Genomic DNA, 21,057 nt, shown 5'->3' with positions numbered 1-21,057 from the left:
TTAAGCAAAATGTTCAAGCGTCTCCTATTGAAGTGGGCCAGATTCAAATGATATGTGTCATTATACACATGCCACTGTCCATGGGTATGGGTTTTCCTGCATTTATTTAGGATAAGAAAAGTCTATTTTGTAAAGTTTAAAGAATGCAATTACAAATGCCACCACATTCCAAAGTTGTTTAAAAGTCTGAAAAAAATGTGGCATGGGGAAAATGCAGAACTATTAACTCTATTGGAGCTAAAAGCACTAAGGGGGGGAAAGCTGCTTTTCTCTTTCTTTGCCCCTGTCTGAAGATGCATATAGATGACACTGCAAACGGAACCATCTCTTTTGCTACAACCTGGGTAATAATGTGCTCAGCTAATCTATACAACATAGAGTCATCCTCTCAAAAAGTAATTTACTTCTTTAAAAACTGGAAGGAAAATAAATATGGTGCCGTAAAATTGTTGAGTAGAGGAATCTATCTGGACATTTCACAAAACATTTCATTATGCTGACAATTCCCAGAAGTGCTCTCAAGAGTGCTTTAAGCTGAGGATTACTGCACTGGAGCTGATGGACTTTTTTTGTAGCCCCTTTAAAAGGCAGTGAACCGTTTTTCTATTTTATTTAAATAATGCCCCTTAAAATGGATTTTTAGAGGTATAATAACTCCTTAAGAGTCAGTTATGCTAAACAGTTTCTCTTGATAGAAATGTTGTAAAACTCGTTAACTGCACAATTTCAGATGCCGGCTTGGTGAACACTAACTGACATGTGAATGACCAGAGTTTGTAAAATAAATTGCAATAGTTGTTGTATCACACAGCTAGCATTGCACAAGCTGGAGGCCACAAGGGGCTCCAACCTGACAGAAAATTACTTCAAGATGAATGAAAAGTGCTTGTTTCTCTTTATTAGTTTTTAGAGAACAATGAAAACGTTGGATTGTTTACAGAGGGCTGATTAAATGTGGTCAGTGGGGCCACGTCCCTACTGCTAACTGTTGGCCTCCCCCTCCCCTGGACCCCCACCCACACACTCACACCACACACCCCTCCACGACCCGCCCCCACCCTGCACTCCCTGCCACATGCATCTCCGTACAGGCTATTATGGTTGCACATCTGTGTGTGAAGTGTGCGCATTCTGACATTCCACGGCTGCCCAGCGCTGCGGAGGCCTTTGTGAGGCACAAACACTGCTGTCAAGCCCTAACAAGCAGGTCATGCAATTTGCTGGACACTCTGGCAGAGAACAGCCCGGGATGAATTGCTTCAGCTTCAGATAATGCCCAGGTCCATATTGGAATACATATGTATTTCTTTCATTGTTCAGCACTACAAAAAGGCATGACATTTCACTTTTTCGGGCTTTGATTTAAATATATATATATATATATATATATGTATGCTCCTAGGCTTAGATACCACAAAATAGCCTGTTTGTTGTATTTACTTTGGATAACTACTGTCTCATGGCTAAAGGGAAAGGCATGAAGTGCTTTAATTGGTCATTTGTGGTTTAAGTCCCATTTATGTTTTACCAGAAAGCACAGTGAGAGGAAAGGCACTGGCTACTATTTCAGCTGACCGCTTGGTGTACTTAAAGCAGTGGTCAAAACCAGGGCATTTAGGAGGGTGTTGTGGGGAAAGACTCTCACTTTGTATTTCCACAAAGTAAACAGCCCTTGATGAAAAGAAATACGAGAACTCATTAATAAGCATATGCCAAGCAGGAAGAAAAGTCCTTTTAAGCAGACCAAGCTAAATGAATCAGATCCAGAAAATGTTGCGGTAAAGTAAAAAAATAAGGAAAAGCAAATCACTGCCATCTCAGCTCAACCAACAGCCTTCCACCAACAATCCCCTTCCTCACTCCTGAACTCTCCCTCTCTCTCTCTCTCTCACACACACACACACACACACATCAGGGAAATCAACAGTAATCGGCAGCAGTTCAAATGCTATTTGTGGATTCTGACACAATGCAGAGCGCACACCCCTAATGTGCAAGCAGGGTTCTCTTCCCCTCTGCGCAGAACGTGCATTCGGAGCCTATTATGTGTATAAACAATGGCATATGTAATTACCTTTCTAGGGTGGCAATTATTTCTCAGCATCAACAACCAGACTTAAAACATGCTCCCCCAAAAGACATTTGGGGATCAATTCTGGGTCAATTACGTCAGGCTTTGATTTATCACATGGTGTCAGGCTATGTTAAAAAAAAAAACAAGAAAAGAAAGTTTACCAAGGAAAAAGGATTACGAGGTAAAGGCTAAAGGTTTGACTCAAATTGGTTTGTTTCCAACTTTGCTTTCTGCCAGTTGCTCTACCCTCCCCCATTCTCCGAACAACTGTGATTCGCTGGGTTTTATCTGTTAGACAGTTTGCTGTTGAGGAATAATAAACGCAATGAATCTAGACTATAACCAGATTTGAAGTGCCCCCCCCATGCCCAGGCAGTGCGAGTTTCCCCTGGGATGCAGCAGAGGGTAGGGGTTAATAGTTCAGGCTCTGGAATCTAAGAGATCTGGATTTAGATCCCATGACTTAAGATACATGTCTCTGCAATGGATAATGTCCACTCGGAGTGGTCCTTGTGTGGTTTAAATGAGATAATTAAGTAAGAGGATATGTGAAAAGCACTTAGCTCAGCACCTGCACCTGGCACACCATAAGGACCCAGTGAGTAGAGTGGTTGCTTTTCCACTGGTGGACAAGCCAGAGGAGGAGAAGCAGAACCGCCCTGCCCAACCCCCCTCCCTGTGCAGAGTGGGGCAAGGGTCAGGGGACGCAGAGAGGAGGTTGGCACCAATGACAGGGCTGGACTGGCGAACCCTAGACACCAGTTAAGAGACCAGTGGACTAGACGATAAACAAAGTATCCAGCTGACCTGGACTCATTCTAAGTACACTGACTGTTAGCTAGACCCCTCTGTCCTTTACAGAGCTTTACAAGTCATAGGTGGAAAAAAGCTACTTTATATGCCTTGATCACCATATATTCGCTGAACATGTGTCTATGTACCAGGCACTGTCCTAGGCACAGGAATACACAGGTGGTCCCTCTAGAAGATCTCCCAGAACAGTAAATAAACATCTACAGTCTAGTACCATACACGTTCACAACTCAGACTTCCTAAAAGTTAGTTTACACAAACTGAAAGTGACACATCAAATATCCAGTATCACCATCAGCGGTTTAGGGGTATGACAATACATTGTATTAAGGATGAATCATATAATTAAAGTCATTGGTCAGATTAGGCTTATTCCTTACTGAGGAGCCAAATAAAAGTTTTTAGAAATTAAATAAAAAAGAATGATTTGAGAATTCTCATCAAATTTTTTAGGGACTGATATAATGCTCCATTAAAAGAACACTTTAAATCCATTTTATAGGGAGCAACATTGTTTATTGAATAAGAGAGAAACAGCACTTACACAATTCATTTGACACACAGCACACAATGCTATTGATGGCACGTATTGGCAGCTTAATTAAGAAGTCTGTTGATGATGTTAAAGAAAAAAAAAGCTGGCACGTTTTCAACTCAGATGTGGACATTACTCAAGACAAAGACATGTCTATTGTTGGCTCACACATACTAAAATGTGTCACAGACACTGTTTGTGTCTACAGTCATATTAGCATCTTAACACTGGAAAAATCATGGCTTATTCCCAGATCAGAAATAATTTTTTGGAAAAATTATATAGTCATCCAACTTATGGAATATAGACAACAACGCAATGAATACTAAAATGGCCAAATTCTTATACAGAGCCTTTGCTTGGGTCTGTTTTGCACATTCCTTGCCCTTTCTTGGGTCCATGAGAAGCACCCACAAGTTTGAGCCAAACCTTTCCCTTCTCTATGCTAATAACTCACTCAGAATGGCAGGCCCCAGGGGCATGGGACCTAGAGGCCTATAGAGACCACAGGTATAATTCACCTCCCAGCTCCCCAAGAAATGGATGAACACAATATATTTCTCTACTATACAGTCTACACCTAAGTGGGGAAAGGGATTTATTCAAATTTACTCCAACTATAATGTATTAATACTTCTAAAGTCTACTGAATGTATATCAAATCAATAAAATCGGTCCTAACTATCAGAAGACCAAAACAAACAAAAAAAAAAAAAATGGAGTTAAGATACCCTGAGTTACCCACATTAAGAGTTTTGTTTCTTAAAAAAATTTAAAATACTGACAGAACACACTTTTCCATTTGCTTCCTATTCTAGGGATATACTTAGGAGCAGAAAACCCCCCCAAAAAGACTGTGTCTTGAAACTAATTGTAAATATATTCAAGGCAGGGACCACATCTTATTTACCTCCCTCATTTTCCCTCCCCTATTCTGTACAGTTGCTTCACACTTAGTAAGCACTCAATTAAGTTGAAAAGGCAATGAATGTTTCAGTTCACTTTAATTTGGAGGGGTTGCATTGATTTAAGAAACAGCTGAGACAGAAAGGATAGTTCAGCCTTTTCTGATTCCTGGCTGGTGAAACACACAGTCCTGAAAAATTCCTTTGCCAAAGCTTGCATTACTCTGGTATCATTAACTGCTGGCCACTGTGGCATTTTTAATGTCTTGATCTGTTTCCATTTTTTGCTGATGATAACATGAAGACTCTCCAAGAACTGTCTTCCCAACAAGAAAACATGAAAGGTGATTTGAAGCCGGTATCTGGTGAAGCAGGTTTTTGGTCCACCTCCACCCTACAGATGGTATACCTGTGAACAAAATGGAAACAAATTATTAATCTAAGCCTTTCAAAGAACAACTTTTCAGAAGTACAATGGTTGGTCTTTTGCTGATTGGTAAAATTACTTAGTTCAACATTTCAAAAACACAGCCAGGATCTTTCAGGGTGATAATGTTGTTTAAAGTTTTATTTCCTTACCTTAAATAATGACTTTGAAATCCATGCCACCCCCAGGTGCAGATCCAAGCCTAATAAAATCAGAAATACCACATATTTGTGCATTTTGAAAACAAAGGTTCCCTACCCAGGTAAAGATTCTGCGTGTTTTTCTTTCCCTTGAAAAACGGCAATAAAACCTCTCCTGAGGTTCAGAGCCCTACCCCTCTGTGAACAGTGCGTTCCCACCTGTGTCCCATGGGAAGCACCGAAGTGTGTGGCTGGGACACAACAGCTACACAAAGAGAAGCTTGTTGTAAAGCAATGCGGGCAGGCAGGAACACACTTTCTTCAGCAAAGCTCTGAACTAACCAGGTGGGCGGAAGCGGAACGCACGGACACTGTCAAGCATCAGCTCCTCGGCAGAGGGCCCATGAGAACAGCCTGGGAGGAAGCAGGTAGGTCTCACCTTAGGCTTTTCAGTCATACCCATGCATGTGTATATGAGCGACACAATCTTACACCCAAAAAGAAAGACATCTTTGCAAGAAATGTTTACTCATTTACATGCTCAAGCGCAACTGTCGCTCTAAGATGTCCCACTGCAATGGGATAGAAAGCCGACCAACACGCAAGTAAGCTTAGCCTTAACACAAACAATTTGTTAACTAATTTATTTATTTGGGTTTCTAAAAATTGGGCAAAGTAATTGCACATGTGTTTAAAACACACTTCAGCTCATGCACAAAAGTGTCAGACTACATGAGCATTTAAAACCCACCAAGTCACGTCAGGTACTTCCTTCTCTGTTACATCAAACTTGTCACTGAAGCCTGTTACTTCTTAATCTGAAATGTCTTTTGCAGACCCCTTTGTTCTGAATTGCTACTAAAATTCCCCTGCTTTGATAGGCCTATTCTCCTCTGCCTGGACTATGACAGTCTCCTGGCTGTGCCTCTGTCTCCTCTGCTGACGCCTCAACTCCTTCTAAGTTATGCTATTTCCACTGAGCCTCCTCTTCAGCCTTTCATCCCAAGATCCCTGAGTTCAGTTCAGTTCAGTTGCTCAGTCGTGTCCGCCTCTCTGCGACCCCATGAATCACAGCACGCCAGGCCTCCCTGTCCATCACCAACTCCCGGAGTTCACTCAAACTCATGTCCACAGAGTCGGTGATGCCATCCAGCCATCTCATTCTCTGTCGTCCCCTTCTCTTCCCGCCCCCAACCTTTCCCAGCATCAGAGTCTCTTCCAGTGAGTCAACTTGTCGCATGAGGTAGCCAAAGTTTTGCAGTTTCAGCTATAGCATCAGTCCTTCCAATGAACACCCAGGATTCATCTCCTTCAGAATGGACTGGTTGGATCGCCTTGCAGTCCAAGGGACTCTCTAGAGTCTTCTCCAACACCACAGTTCAAAAGCATCAATTCTTCGGCGATCAGCTTTCTTCACAGTCCAACTCTCACATCCATACATGACCACGGGAAAAACCATCGCCTTGACTAGACAGAACTTGGTTGGCAAAGTAATGTCTCTGCTTTTTAATATGCTATCAAGGTTGGTCATAACTTTCCACCCAAGGAGGAAGCGTCTTTTAATTTCATGGCTGCAATCAGCATCTTCAGTGATTTTGGAGCCCCCAAAAATAAAGTCTGACACTGCTTCCACTGTTTTTCCATCTATTTCCCATGAAGTGATGGGACCAGATGCCATGATCTTTGTTTTCTGAATGTTGAGCTTCAAGCCAACCTTTTCACTCTCCTTTATCACTTTCATCAAGAGGCTTTTTAGTTCCTCTTCACTTTCTGCCATAAGGGTAGTGTCATCTGCATATCTGAGGTTATTGATATTTCTCCCAGCAATCTTGATCCCAGCGTTCCTCATGATGTACTCTGCATATAAGTTAAATAAGCAAGGTGACAATATACAGCCTTGACGTACTCCTTTTCCTATTTGGAACCAGTCTGTTGTTCCATGTACAGTTCAGACTGTTGCTTCCTGACCTGCATACAGGTTTCTCAAGAGGCAGGTCAGGTGGTCTGGTATTCCCATCTCTTTCAGAATTTTCCACAGTTTATTGTGATCCACACAGTCAAAGGCTTTGGCATAGTCAATGAAGCAGAAATAGATGGTTTTCTGGAACTCTCTTGCTTTCTCCATGATCCAGCGGATGTTGGCAATTTGATCTCTGGTGCCTCTGCCTTTTCTAAAACCTGCTTGAACATCTGGGAGTTCACGGTTCATGTATTGCTGAAACCTAGCTTGGAGAATTTTGAGCATGACTTCACTAGTGTGTGAGATGAGTACAATTCTGGGGTAGTTTGAGCATTCTTTGGCATTGCCTTTCTTTGGGATTGGAATGAAGACTGACCTCTTCCAGTCCTGTGGCCACTGCTGAGTTTTCCAAATTTGCTGGCATATTGAGTGCAGCACTTTCACAGCATCATCTTTCAGGATTTGAAATAGCTCAACTGGAATTCCATTACCTCCACTAGCTTTATTCGTAGTGATGCTTTCTAAGGCCCACTGGACTTCACATTCCAAGATGTCTGGCTGTAGGTCAGTGATCACATTATCGTGACTATCTTGGTCGTGAAGATCTTTTTTGTACAGTTCTTCTGTGTATTCTTGCCACCTCTTCTTAATATCTTCTGCTTCTGTTAGGTCCATACCATTTCTGTCCTTTATCGAGCCCATCTTTGCATGAAATGTTCCCTTGATATCTCTAATTTTCTTGAAGAGATCTCTTGTTTTTCCTATTCTGTTGTTTTCCTCTATTTCTTTACATTGATCACTGAGGAAGGCTTTCTTATCTCTCCTTGCTCTTCTTTGGAACTCTGCATTCAGATGCTTATATCTTCCTTTTCTCCTTTGCTTTTCGCTTCTCTTCTTTTCATAGCTATTTGGAAGCCCTCCCCAGACAGCCATTTTGCTTTTTTTCATTTCTTTTCCATGGGGATGGTCTTGGTCCCTGTCTCCTGTACAATGTCACGAACCTCCGTCCAGAGTTCATCAGGCACTCTATCTATCAGATCTAGTCCCTTAAATCTATTTCTCACTTCCACTGTATAATCATAAGGGATTTGATTTAGGTCATATCTGAATGGTCTAGTGGTTTTCCCTACTTTCTTCAATTTAAGTCTGAATTTGGCAATAAGGAGTTCATGATCTGAGCCACAGTCAGCTCCTGGTCTTGTTTTTGCTAACTGTCTAGAGCTTCTCCAACTTTGGCTGCAAAGAATATAATCAATCTGATTTCAGTGTTGACCATCTGGTGATGCCCATGTGTAGAGTCTTCTCTTGTATTGTTGGAAGAGGGTGTTTGCTATGACCAGTGCGTTCTCTTGACAAAACTCTATTAGCCTTTGCCCTGCTTCATTCCGTGCTCCAAGGCCAAATTTCCCTGTTATTCCAGGTGTTTCTTGACTTCCTACTTTTGCATCCAATCCCCTGTAATGAAAAGGACATCTTTTTTGGGTGTTAGTTCTAAAAGGTCTTGTAGGTCTTCATAGAACCGTTCAACTTCGGCTTCTTCAGCGTTACTGGTTGGGGCATAGGCCTGGATTACTGTAATATTGAATGGTTTGCCTTGGAAACGAACAGAAATCATTCTGTCGTTTTTAAGATTGCATCCAAGTACTGCATTTCGGACTCTTTTGTTGACCATGATGGCTACTCCATTTCTTCTAAGGGATTCCTGCCCACAGTAGTAGATATAATGGTCATCTGAGTTAAATTCACCCATTCCAGTCCATTTTAGTTCACTGATTCCTAGAATGTCTATGTTCACTCTTGCCATCTCCTGTTTGACCACTTCCAATTTGCCTTGATTCATGGACCTAACATTCCAGGTTCCTATGCAATATTGCTCTTTATAGCACTGGACCTTGCTTCTATCACTGGTCACATCCACAACTGATGTGAGTTAGGGCCCTGAAATCTTCACCTAAGAGGTTTAGCATAATATTTGAAACGGGTGACCAATAAAGACCTACTTTACAGCACAGGGAATGCTGCTCAATGTCATGTGGCAGCCTGGATGGGAGGGGAGTTGGGAGGAGAATGCATGGCTGAGTACCTTCGGTGTTCACCTGAAACTCTCACAACATTGTTAATCAGCTGCACCCTAATACAAAATAAAAAGTTTAAAAAAAATAAGAGGTTTAGCATAGCTATGACCTTCAGCCCATCAACAGGTAGGCAAAAGAGAAGCAACTTAGTCCTCTGTGGCCACAAATGCACTGAATTGCACTGAGTTCACGCTAAACTGCTGCATCAACATTTTTCCTTTGGTTTCCCTACCAACCCCAGACACACTGATCCAATCTTCAGAACTGCTTCTGCACTAGCTTTCCCACTTCCAACAGTGCTTTGCGCCTTTCCCAGAACCCAAAATCTACTTGATGAAGACCCTGATACAACTCTCCCCAGATTCTACTGCAGGACTCCAGTTGCTGGCCGGGATTCAGTTATGAATAGACTGCCCACTGCCATGATACCACCATTCCTGACTCTGTATCTCACCTGCTATCCACCCTCTAGTTGCCCAAATCTCCTGCTGAATCGGCTTTCCTCAGATCTAGCACCTTCCCTGAATCAATCCCAAGACCACCACCTCCTCCTGGTCTCTGAGGACTGATCTGCCAGCTAACCCTAGTGAAGCCAAGTTCGCAGACCCTCACACACCTCGTCTTCACCTCCTCCTGCTTCCTGGCAACCTGTGTTACTGAGGTCCTGCATAGGAACCCCGTTCTCCTAGACGAGACAAATTCTAACACTAAAATGTTTTTACAATATTGATCTTCTATTCATTCATTCATCACTTACCAATTTATCCTCACTTCATTCCATTAAAAATGACGTTTACAGTTTTAAAAAAGAAAGGAAACAAACAAAAAAAAAAACCTTACATGATTACCCCTGTCTGATTTTTGAAGTATTCCACTTTCGTATTTCACTTCATTTCCTAGTCTCCAACATGAAGTCTGTGCTTCAGACATACAGGTCTACTGACCTCTAAGTTCATTCTGAGTCTTTGTTCGCCCCTTCTTTTCTTCCTTCTTAATTAGCTCCTTTCATCCTCTGGCATCTCACTAGTAGCATGATCTAAGAAGCCTTCCCCAAGAAACAAATCCACATTGACTTATCCCTCATCTGGATTCCTCTGGAATAGTCAATATCACACAGTTTAAGCGCTTGGTTTTCACTACATGTTTCATATACATTAGCTTCCCAGACTGTTAGTCTTTGAGAACTGGGACAAAGGCCATGTCTTAACAGTTGTGATGGAGCCGCCAAAGTACTTGATGTTGACCTTCTAACAGGAGAGCAAAGCTCTACTTCCATCTCCTTTAGCCCCTAGTCCACTCCCCAGCCCCACAGTCAAGGAGGTTTTGAAAGAGACAAGGTAACTGAATCAAGTTACTGGGTTCAACGAAACTTAAAAGGCAGTGGAGCTTTTGCTATATGAGAAGAACACAAACTTCTAACCTGCAGGCTTCTGTGGTTTCTTTGCAGTTACCTTTTAGGATTCTCACTCTGGACTGCTTCTCTTTACTTCCATGTGGCCGGTAAGGCAAAACAGGTCACTTCAGACATGCTCCCCAACTACCACCTCCATCCACCTAGATAACACCTAGGCCAGAATAATTAAACCAGCTCTAACTTAAACTTCCACTGTATAATCATAAGGGATTTGGTTTAGGTCATATCTGAATGGTCTAGTGGTTTTCCCTACTTTCTTCAATTTCAGTCTGAATTTGGCAATAAGGAGTTCATGATCTGAGCCAATAGATTTAAGGGACTAGATCTGATAGATAGAGTGCCTGATGAACTCTGGACGGAGGTTCGTGACATTGTACAGGAGACAGGGACCAAGACCATCCCCATGGAAAAGAAATGCAAAAAAGCAAAATGGCTGTCTGAGGAGGCCTTCCAAATAGCTGTGAAAAGAAGAGAAGCGAAAAACAAAGGAGGAAAGGAAGATATAAGCATCTGAATGCAGAGTTCCAAAGAATAGCGAGGAGAGATAAGAAAGCGTTCCTCAGCGATCAATGCAAAGAAATAGAGGAAAACAACAGAATAGGAAAAACAAAAGATCTCTTCAAGAAAATTAGAGATATCAAGGGAACATTTCATGCAAAGATGGGCTCGATAAAGGACAGAAATGGTATGGACCTAACAGAAGCATTAGATCTTAAGAAGAGGTGGCAAGAATACACAGAAGAGCTGTACAAAAAAGATCTTCATGACCAAGATAATCACGATGGCGTGATCACTCACCTGGAGCCAGACATCTTGGAATGTGAAGTCAAGTGGGCCTTAGAAAGCATCACTACGAACAAAGCTAGTGGAGGTGATGGAATTCCAGTTGAGCTATTTCAAATCCTGAAAGATGATGCTGTGAAAGTGCTGCACTCAATATGCCAGCAAATTTGGAAAACTCAGCAGTGGCCACAGGATTGGAAAAGGTCAGTCTTCATTCCAATCCCAAAGAAAGGCAATGCCAAAGAATGCTCAAACTACCGCACAATTGTACTCATCTCACACGCTAGTAAAGTCATGCTCAAAATTCTCCAAGCAAGGCTTCAGCAATACGCGAACCGTGAACTCCCAGATGTTCAAGCAGGTTTTAGAAAAGGCAGAGGCACCAGAGATCAAATTGCCAACATCCGCTGGATCATGGAGAAAGCAAGAGAGTTCCAGAAAACCATCTATTTCTGCTTCATTGACTATGCCAAAGCCTTTGACTGTGTGGATCACAATAAACTGTGGAAAATTCTGAAAGAGATGGGAATACCAGACCACCTGACCTGCCTCTTGAGAAACCTGCATGCAGGTCAGGAAGCAACAGTCTGAACTGGACATGGAACAACAGACTGGTTCCAAATAGGAAAAGGAGTACGTCAAGGCTGTATATTGTCACCCTGCTTATTTAACTTATATGCAGAATACATCATGAGGAACGCTGGGCTGGAAGAAGCACAAGCTGGAATGAAGATTGCTGGGAGAAATATCAATAACCTCAGATATGCAGATGACACCACCTTTATGGCAGAAGGTGAAGAAGAACTAAAAAGCCTCTTGATGAAAGTGAAAGAGGAGAGTGAAAAGGTTGGCTTGAAGCTCAACATTCAGAAAACAAAGATCATGGCATCTGGTCCCATCACTTCATGGGAAATAGATGGGGAAACAGTGGAAGCAGTGTCAGACTTTATTTTTTTGGGCTCCAGAATCACTGCAGATGCTGATTGCAGCCATGAAATTAAAAGACGTTTCCTCCTTGGAAGGAAAGTTATGACCAACCTAGATAATATATTAAAAAGCAGAGACATTACTTTGCCAACCAAGTTCTGTCTAGTCAAGGCGATGGTTTTTCCCATGGTCACGTATGGATGTGAGAGTTGGACTGTGAAGAAAGCTGATCACCGAAGAATTGATGCTTTTGAACTGTGGTGCTGGAGAAGACTCTTGAGAGTCCTCTGGACTGCAAGGAGATCCAACCAGTCCATTCTAAAGGAGATCAGTCCTGGGTGTTCATTGGAAGGACTGATGCTAAAGCTGAAACTCCAATACTTTGGCCGCCTCATGCGACGAGTTGACTCACTGGAAAAGACTCTGATGCTAGGAAAGGTTGGGGGCGGGAGGAGAAGGGGACGACCGAGAATGAGATGGCTGGATGGCATCACCGACTCTGTGGACATGAGTTTGAGTGAACTCCGGGAGTTGGTGATGGACAGGGAGGCCTGGCGCTCTGTGATTCATGGGGTCGTGGAGAGTCGGACATGACCGAGCGACTGAACTGACTGACTGACTGAACTTAAACTTTCCCTTTCTGTTTTTCCTTCTGCCTCATCTAGCCACTAGTGAAACAGGATCTAAAGAGCTGGACCCAGGAGAAAGGGACCAATGAGGACTATGTGTGTGCAAGACACAATATTTCCAGTCAGCTCCAAATGGATAGCTGAGCTCACCAGAAACTGCATTAGGTTTGGGAGAGCGGTGAGGGCAGGTGGAAGGGCAGCACCCAGGTAACAAATAAGAAGATCTGTGTATGTGCTGAGGGTCTAACTTATTGTTATCCCCTCCCACTACCTGTAGCCCCAGGAGATACCCGGATAAAAGTCTGTGGGTCCATCTCACATAACTGCTAGACAAAGTATATGCTGAATAAGTGCTCATTAATTGATTTTTCTGTAGTAAATATCTAAAGTTTATCAGAAGAGACCAGGCATTTTAGGAAACTTTGGAGTTCTGGGTCACAGTTGTTTATGATTTATGTATGAAATACCTGCCTCACTCAAAAGCTTAAGGTAATTTTATTTCTATAAAGCCATTTCTCTACAAATACACCTCTTAACAACATAGATCTCTGAGTGTGGGATCTTTGTGAGACTAAGAATGCAAGCAAGACAAATTCTGAGGGTTTTGCAAGGTTTTCTGCCAAAAATTAAAGCAAGTGGCCTTGTTCTATTGTGAAATTTTGAATTAATATTTACAGGTGACCAAGTTCCACTGTAGAATCATGTAATATTCATGATATCTCACATATTTTGAATATTTAAATATATCATGCACACTATATATATATATATATATACACACACACACACACAGATACAACCTTGATATACTATTTGGAAAGAAATGGAAAATGGGTGCAAAGTCATGAGATCATTGGTCACTTGTCCAAGTCTGAAACAATGCTCTCAATTATCGTATGATACAGAGACTGTCAATTTGTCCGTAATATCCATTCTCCCCTTTTCCCCTTTATTAATAGAACCTCTAAATTTTGAGAGGTATGTGACCATAAAGATTATATTTTCAAGCCTTCTTGGCAGTTAGGTATGCTAGTAGAATGTGAGTAGAAATTAGGGGTGCAACATCTAAAGAATGCCTTTAAAGCAAATGCTTATAAAAATCTTCAGACATATGCATGAGGCTCACACTGAGGGATAGCAGAAGAGTAAAACAGAAGTCTTATCTCTGCCTTATTCAACAGTCTATGCATAAGTAGTCCAAAGCTGATATGGCTGAAATGGCTCCCCCACTGTGTCAAGGAGCTCCTTCTAGCTTGTCTTAAGTCACTGCATAGTGGAGCACAGGTTAGACCGCTGCAACAAAGACAGCACTGTAATTCGAGCTCTGCCACTTACTAGCTCTCCACCTTTGGACAAATTATACAAACTCTGTTAACTTGTTTGGGCTTCCTGGAGCTCAGCTGGTAAAGAATCCACCTGCAAAGCAGGAGACCCTGGTTGGATCCCTGGGTTGGGAAGATCCCCTGCAGGAGGGCATGTCAACCCACTCCAGTATTCTTGCCTGGAGAATCCCCATGGACAGAGAAGCCTGGTGGGCTACAGTCCATGGAGTCACACAGAGTCAGGACATGACTAACCAGAGCATGGCATGATCTTGTTTATTTATCTATACACACCTCATAGGTTGCTGTTAACAACATAAGGTTGTGTCTTTTTTTTTTTTTTTTGCTTCCTGCTATATCCCCAGCTTCTAGCAGTGTCTGTATACAGCAACCATTCAACAAAAATTAGTTATTACTGCTGTTCCTGTTGCTATCTAGACAAATAATGCCATATCTTAACAACAAATCATTAGTTACTTCGAGTAAATATCTGAAATAATACAATTAATCAACAGGGAGTACATTATAGCAATTGCATTTTCTGGCCCAAACTTAGAAAATGTGGTCTGACAAAAGGTTTTCTTTCTGACTTGTGAATTTAGTATTGTGAAAATTTTTATATGTTAAACCATTGGTTGTCAATTTAATGAACTGACTTTCCTTTTCTAAAAGTATCTGCTTAAATTGAGCAGCCCTGGAAAGTGAAAGGCACGTAGCCCCAAGAGTATTATTGGTTCGATCTCCTCTAGCTTTTATTACAAGGTTCCATTGTGCATGCACATGATGCACAAAAATATCTGATTTTTAAAACTCATTCGAGGTTGTGAATTTGTATTGTAATCATTCAGAATCTCCAAAAAATAATCCTTTTATTTTCCCCAAGGAAGATGAACACTGCTTGCCTCTACAATAAATAATAGCATGGATAGAGTTTTCAGTAAAATACATTTCTCCTACTGAAGAGCACTTAATACACACACACACACATACACACACACCCCTAGCTGCTTGCATTTCACCACAAGTGGTACTGTTTGCCAGTCATTGAAGTAATTCAGTCTGATCTGTTGAGATGATGGATTCTGACAAACTGTGTAAGCCTGTCATTAAGGGGAGGATAGATTATAGACTCCTTGCAGGACGTTATAATGCTTACATTTCTCATCCACACAGTCTATGAAACATAAGGGGAAAGCAAGAAGATGGAAATAAAGTTGGACAAGGACACACTGCTTCTCTCGCCAACGAATGAGAGCTGATCACCAGTCCACACTTCCTGCTACGTCTATGTAAAGTTCCAGTTCTGGCTAATATAAAATACCCGTAACAAAGAATGCAAAGATTATGCACAAAAGTGACTATGACATCATTTAAATCTAACTTGAGACCTTAGGCCCCCACTTCTAAAATATTATTTTTTGCTTTCACCCCACGTATTTAGCCATTTTCCTTCTCCATTACTCTTTTTCACTTTCATACTTAAAATTTTCATCTAGAATGGAGATTATGTCTTGAATGAAGTTCATTAATTAAGTGAACTGAAAAAGATAAGTCTGAATTAATTAAAAGTCTACATAAGGACTACTGTCCAAAAAATCGTGATAATAGCAACAGCTGATATTTGAGAGTTTACTACATGAAAATCACTGGCTGAACACTTTATAAGCATTATCTCACCAAGTCCTTATGAAAGTCCTGGAGCAGGCATTACCATCCCATTTTTACAAATTAGAAAACAAAACCTGAGAGATATTAAGTAATTTGCCCAAGGCCACATAGCTAATGAGTGATAGAATTACTTTCACACCTCAGTTTGTCTGGCTCCAAAGCTCATGTTCTTTACCACCACACCAATCTGCTGGGGTTTTCCTTTAATCAATTAGAATAATAAAGCAATATCTCAGATTAGGTTAACAAAACTCTGCCTTAGTGCCAAGGAACTGCATTACTTAAAAAAATGAGAAGTATGTGAAATTAGCTTACTAATTATTTTAGATTGGTAATAATTATCTGCCACTTATGAAGCACATCCCGGACACCAGGCACTTTACATTAAATCTAACCCTCACAACAACCCCACAAATTAGATAACTGTCTACATTTTATAGATGAGGGAAAAGATACTCAGAGAAGCTAAGTAAGTTCAAGGTCACACAGCTAGTAGGTTGCACAATCTTCATACTAGGCCATCTCCACACTACCTTATTGCCTCTTCTGCAAAGCCTTTTCTCTAGCGTGCTAGGAAAGGCTGCTTTTGAAAGTAAGAGTGCCATCCCCCTGTGATTATATGTACACTATTTATTAGCTCAGCAAAGCTTTAGTTCAGAGACAATCCAAAAGTAAAATTTAACTCAAGCCCTTATTATCATAAATTCCAAATTTAGTGAGGTCCATGTTAGTGGGTTTTACTGCATATAGGAAAGAATTTAATAGCCACTTAGTCCTGCTCTATCTCCACGAACAAATCCGAAAAAAACACACAAAGGTGAAGGAAGGAAAAATGACCTCAAAACTAAAACAGATAAGAAGTGCCTATAATTTGTAGTCCAGCAAAAAGTCACAATACATAGCATATGCCAATACCACAATACAGTACATATGCCAATATGTATCAACAAATGCAACCCTACAAGTGTAAGCGCTCTATCCATCAATTAAAGAAAATTAATCCTAATCACATGTCCACATTAAGGAATATAACCATAGCAAATCGGCAATAATAATTAAAAGTCCATTTCAAACCTCTTTGGTGAGCAGTGAAATGTCTAACATGGCCAGGCTGCCTGATCCTTTCTGCAGTGCTGTACAAACATGCAATTAGGTGAAAATTCTGGGCTGTTTCACATGGTCATCTTTACCTCTCACGCTGCACTTGGTCTCTAATGAAGACATGCTTCCATGTGCACCCTGACTGGGAAAAACGTACAAGCTGTGACAGTCAAGCACATGTCCACTCTGGGAGCCAAGTTCATAAGACACGGAGTTTTGTCACAGAAGTCATCACAGTGTTGCAAAGATTTTAAACAAATCCTACCTGCATCAGAGGGGGCTACCTGAAATGGTCAGGATCCCACAGCTGTCATATTGCTGCTGCTAAGTCACTTCAGTCGTGTCCAACTCTGTGTGGCCCCATAGACGGAAGCCCACCAGGCTCCCCCATCCCTGGGATTCTCCAGGCAAGAACACTGGAGTGGGTTGTCATATTACATCATGTTTTTTTCTTTTCTTTAAATCAGCTTGTAAAGAAGCTGCCACGTGCCTCTCTGCAAGGGAAACAGCCTTGAGAAAAAAATGAAGGGCAGCCCAACTATTCATTCAGGCACGATGCACTGTTGAACCAGATTTAAGTTCATGTTGTAGTCTGGCTAGACTCTCAATATGGTACCTGCTTCCTAGGGATAGAGGCAAGGCTTAGAGACAGTGGGTCAGCTGAGAGCCATCTTAAGGGATAGACCAGCAGTCTCAGAAACTGAGTGAAGTAACTTCCTGTTGCAAGATACTAACTACCCTACTATATGAATGTTAATTGATCCAACTATCTGCAACTGACATAACTCTGATAATCCTGTATCTTGTGATGCTTGACTGGCATGCAAACCAGGTTCACCAAAGTCTTTCACTTCTAACTCACTCAGCCAGAGCATCATAACTATTACTTTTTCTTTCACAGTCGATTTCAAGTGATTATAAGACATTCATAATAAAGAGCATTGTTTCTCATTCTCTGAACTTTTCAAAGTCAGAGTGAAAAGAAAACATCCTTCCTGGCAGCGTGCAATGAACTCTGAGTTCTCTCAGAATTCTTCCCAACCTATGACTCTAGTGGTAATCACTCAGTTGTATCCAACTCTTTGCAACCCCACAGACTGTAGCCTGCAAGGCTCCTCTGTGCATGGAATTCTCCAGGCAAGAACACTGGAGTGGGTTGCCAGTCCCTTCTCCAGGGGATCTGCCCTACCCAGGGATTGAACCTGGGTCTCCCGCATTGCAGGCAGATTCTTTACTGTCTGAGCCACCAGGGAAGCCCTATGAGTCTCTGATTGTTAACAATCAATTAAATGTTATGAGATACATAGCAAGTCCACTTCCAGCAATCTTTCCTACAGAAATACTAACACGCTTATACAAATTTAAAACCCTACCATGTTCACTACAGCACTGCTTGTAACTGCAAAAATGAGAAATGAGCTAAATGGCCAGCAGTTTAAGAATGATTTCTTAAGGACCATTCAAGCCATAGACTGCTAAGCAACCATTAAAAATAATAAGACAGGTCTCTACTGACATGAAAGGGTGTTCAGGGAAAAGAGGAAGGTGCAGAACAAAATATACAGTGTGTTATGACGGGAAAATAAAACTTTGTATGTATATAAATAAATAAATATATATGGAGAATATGGAGATACATGAAACAAAAAGATCTGTTTTTGAGAAATGTAAATATATAGCTATATATATATATATTTGTTATGTGATATTTAAGTAAAACCATTTATTTTACATACTTACATATACACACATTTGTACATGCAGAGGAACATCAGAAGAATAAGTCAGCTCAGGCTGCTGTAACAAAATACCATGACCTGGGTGACAGAAACAACATTTATTTCTCATAGTTCTGGAGACTGGGAAGTCCAAGATCAAAGTACTAGCAGATCTGATTCTTGGTGAGGAACTGCTTTTTCACTTAGAGACAGCCGCCTTTTTTGCTGTGTCCTTACAAAGTGGGGAAAGAAAGAGAGAGAGAGGAACCAAACCTCTGGGAAGTGAGAACAGGAAAGGAGGACTTTTAATTTTCACTTGCACACATTATTATATTTATTTATATTTCTAAGCAATTCCCAAAATTGAGATACCCTTCCTCTCCTGCATTCCAAACAAGTTTAGAAGTAGCACAAAATTTTAGACAAGGGTGAAGGAAGTAACTTAGGGTGAAAGCCAAACCAAGCCTAGCTGTCTAAACTACAAAACTGGGCCATCGCCACAGGCCAAACCAGTGCTGGGCCGGCGTTCAGGAGAACGTGGCTCTCAGTGGACAGGCCCTTCTACAGCTAGAAGGAGGGTGGCAGGAAGCTGAGCTGGCCCACTAACTTACTCCAAATTTATTAATTAGGGAAGTTGCTCTCCCTCTAGAGCAGAGTGAGAAAAGTGATCCGCCAAAAAAGGAATATAATCTTCATCTGAGAGAGTGGTATTCGGGGTGGCTAAATCTACCTTGCAAGAGGTTAAAGTGTAAATGATGAGAAGACAGAAGAAATAAAGTAGACAAGTCGGGAAGAACTGAAAGAAAGGAAACAGAGTAGGGAATTTAAGAAAGAGTTATTAAGGATGAGGCTTCAGTTCAGTTCAGTTCAGTCGCTCAGTCGTGTCCGACTCTCTGCGACCCCATGAATCACAGCACGCCAGGCCTCCCTGTCCATCACCAATTCCCGGAGTTCACTCAAACTCATGTCAATCGAGTCGGTGATGCCATCCAGCCATCTCATTCTCTGTCGTCCCCTTCTCCTCCCGCCCCCAATCCTTCCCAGCATCAGAGTCTTTTCCAGTGAGTCAACTCGTCGCATGAGGTGGCCAAAGTATTGCACTTTCAGCTTTAGCATCAGTCCTTCCAATGAACACCCAGGACTGATCTCCTGTAGAATGGACTGGTTGGATCTCTAACAAGATATAAAATGTGGAAAGTAGAACAGTCAAAATAATTTATACCAAGAATCTAAGCATAGACAGTGATGGGACCATTTATACAAGGGACGGTGGACACCTCTTCAGTTCAGTTCAATTCAGTCGCTCAGTCGTGTCCAACTCTTTGCGATCCCATTTTGCGATCCCGTGAACCACAGCACGCCAGGCCTCCCTGTCCATCACCAACTGCTGGAGTCCACCCAAACCCATGTACATTGAATCCCCTTCAGTTCAGTTCAGTTCAGTCGCTCTGTCATGTCCGACTCTTTGCGATCCCATGAATCACAGCATGCCAGGCCTCCCTGTCCATCACCAACTCCCAGAGTTCACTCAAATTCATGTCCATCAAGTCGGTGATGCCATCCAGCCATCTCATTCTCTGTCTTCCCGTCTCCTCCCACCCCCAATCCTTCCCAGCATCAGACTCCTTTCCAGTGAGTCAACTCGTCGCATGAGGTGGCCAAAGTATTGGAGTTTCAGCTTTAGCATCAGTCCTTCCAATGAACACCCAGGATTGATCTCCTTTAGAATGGACTGGTTGGATCTCACAGAGACATAAATAAAAGCGGAGAAAGAGTAAAAGTCATGGTGATCTGAGGCAGAGCAGAAGGAAGAAAACTGAGTTCATATTACAGGATTAGTTTTATAAAAAGGTGGACAGATTCTCAGACTAAAGCCAGACAACAGAATTGAACTTGCAAACTGCCACAGGACTGGCTGCACTAAGTCATGACAAAACTCAGAAGAACCAAGACCTACTTGTAAATGTTTTATCACACTGTGAAACTTTTGAGAAATTGTGTGCTCTATTATTTATAAGACATTGCTTAGATTACTATTGATGTATATATACTCTATATCATTCAACATCATGCATCATAATATTAGTAATTCACGTGCTCCTCTGTCCCTGGGAACACTAAAGTATAAAGGTTTTGATAAATAACAATGGTTTAAGCTTGAACGGCCCTGTGCAGTTTTTCATTGCGATTCTGGCTACTATTACACCATATTCCCCAAATCACAGTGCAGTATAAAGTAAAATCAAACAGACCAAAGAATCTGCTGGAAAGATTCATAGTCTAAAAGTCTGGCCCCATATTTTTAACTGATCGAGACTAAAGTTTCTGCACTGGAAAAGTTTCTGTTATTTCCACTAATCTATTTTCATGCTTTGGTTTCCATGGCCATAGAAGTCCTTCTAGCAAACAGGTTCCTCTGGTAAACAATTTTCTGTGAGTTAAAAAAAAAAGAAAGCTCCGTATCTTTCAACAGTCCCCCAAATTATATCCTTTATCAGGTTTTTAAGTTCTGTTTCAAGACTCCATGCCTTAATGTGGTTTAGTTTTATAACCAGCTGCCACCTCT

The 21,057-nt window shown here is 41.5% G+C and overlaps 1 long non-coding RNA gene across 21 annotated transcripts in view; it reads right to left on the bottom strand.

Annotated features, from left to right (window-relative positions):
- Positions 1 to 3,393: 3,393 nt before the first annotated feature.
- Positions 3,394 to 21,057, bottom strand: part of LOC129558974 (uncharacterized) — a 161,832-nt gene continuing 144,168 nt past the window's right edge. For 16 of the 21 annotated variants that reach the window (XR_016038001.1, XR_016037982.1, XR_016037983.1 and 13 more), the window contains 2 exons: positions 4,907 to 4,956; positions 3,394 to 4,736 (listed from right to left, as the gene is read on the bottom strand). This is a non-coding gene — a long non-coding RNA (uncharacterized LOC129558974). The remainder of the gene's footprint in view (positions 4,737 to 4,906; positions 4,957 to 21,057) is intronic. The other 5 variants (XR_016037993.1, XR_016037992.1, XR_016037985.1 and 2 more) reach the window with 1 other exon arrangement.

The sequence above is a fragment of the Moschus berezovskii genome, chromosome 8 (assembly GCF_049115385.1).
Source record: "Moschus berezovskii isolate FMDL1 chromosome 8, NW_MosBer_1.0, whole genome shotgun sequence".
In the NCBI taxonomy this organism is placed as follows: Eukaryota; Metazoa; Chordata; class Mammalia; order Artiodactyla; family Moschidae; genus Moschus; species Moschus berezovskii.
Note: the sequence above shows the minus strand (reverse complement) of the source record. Positions and strands in the feature narration are given on the sequence as shown.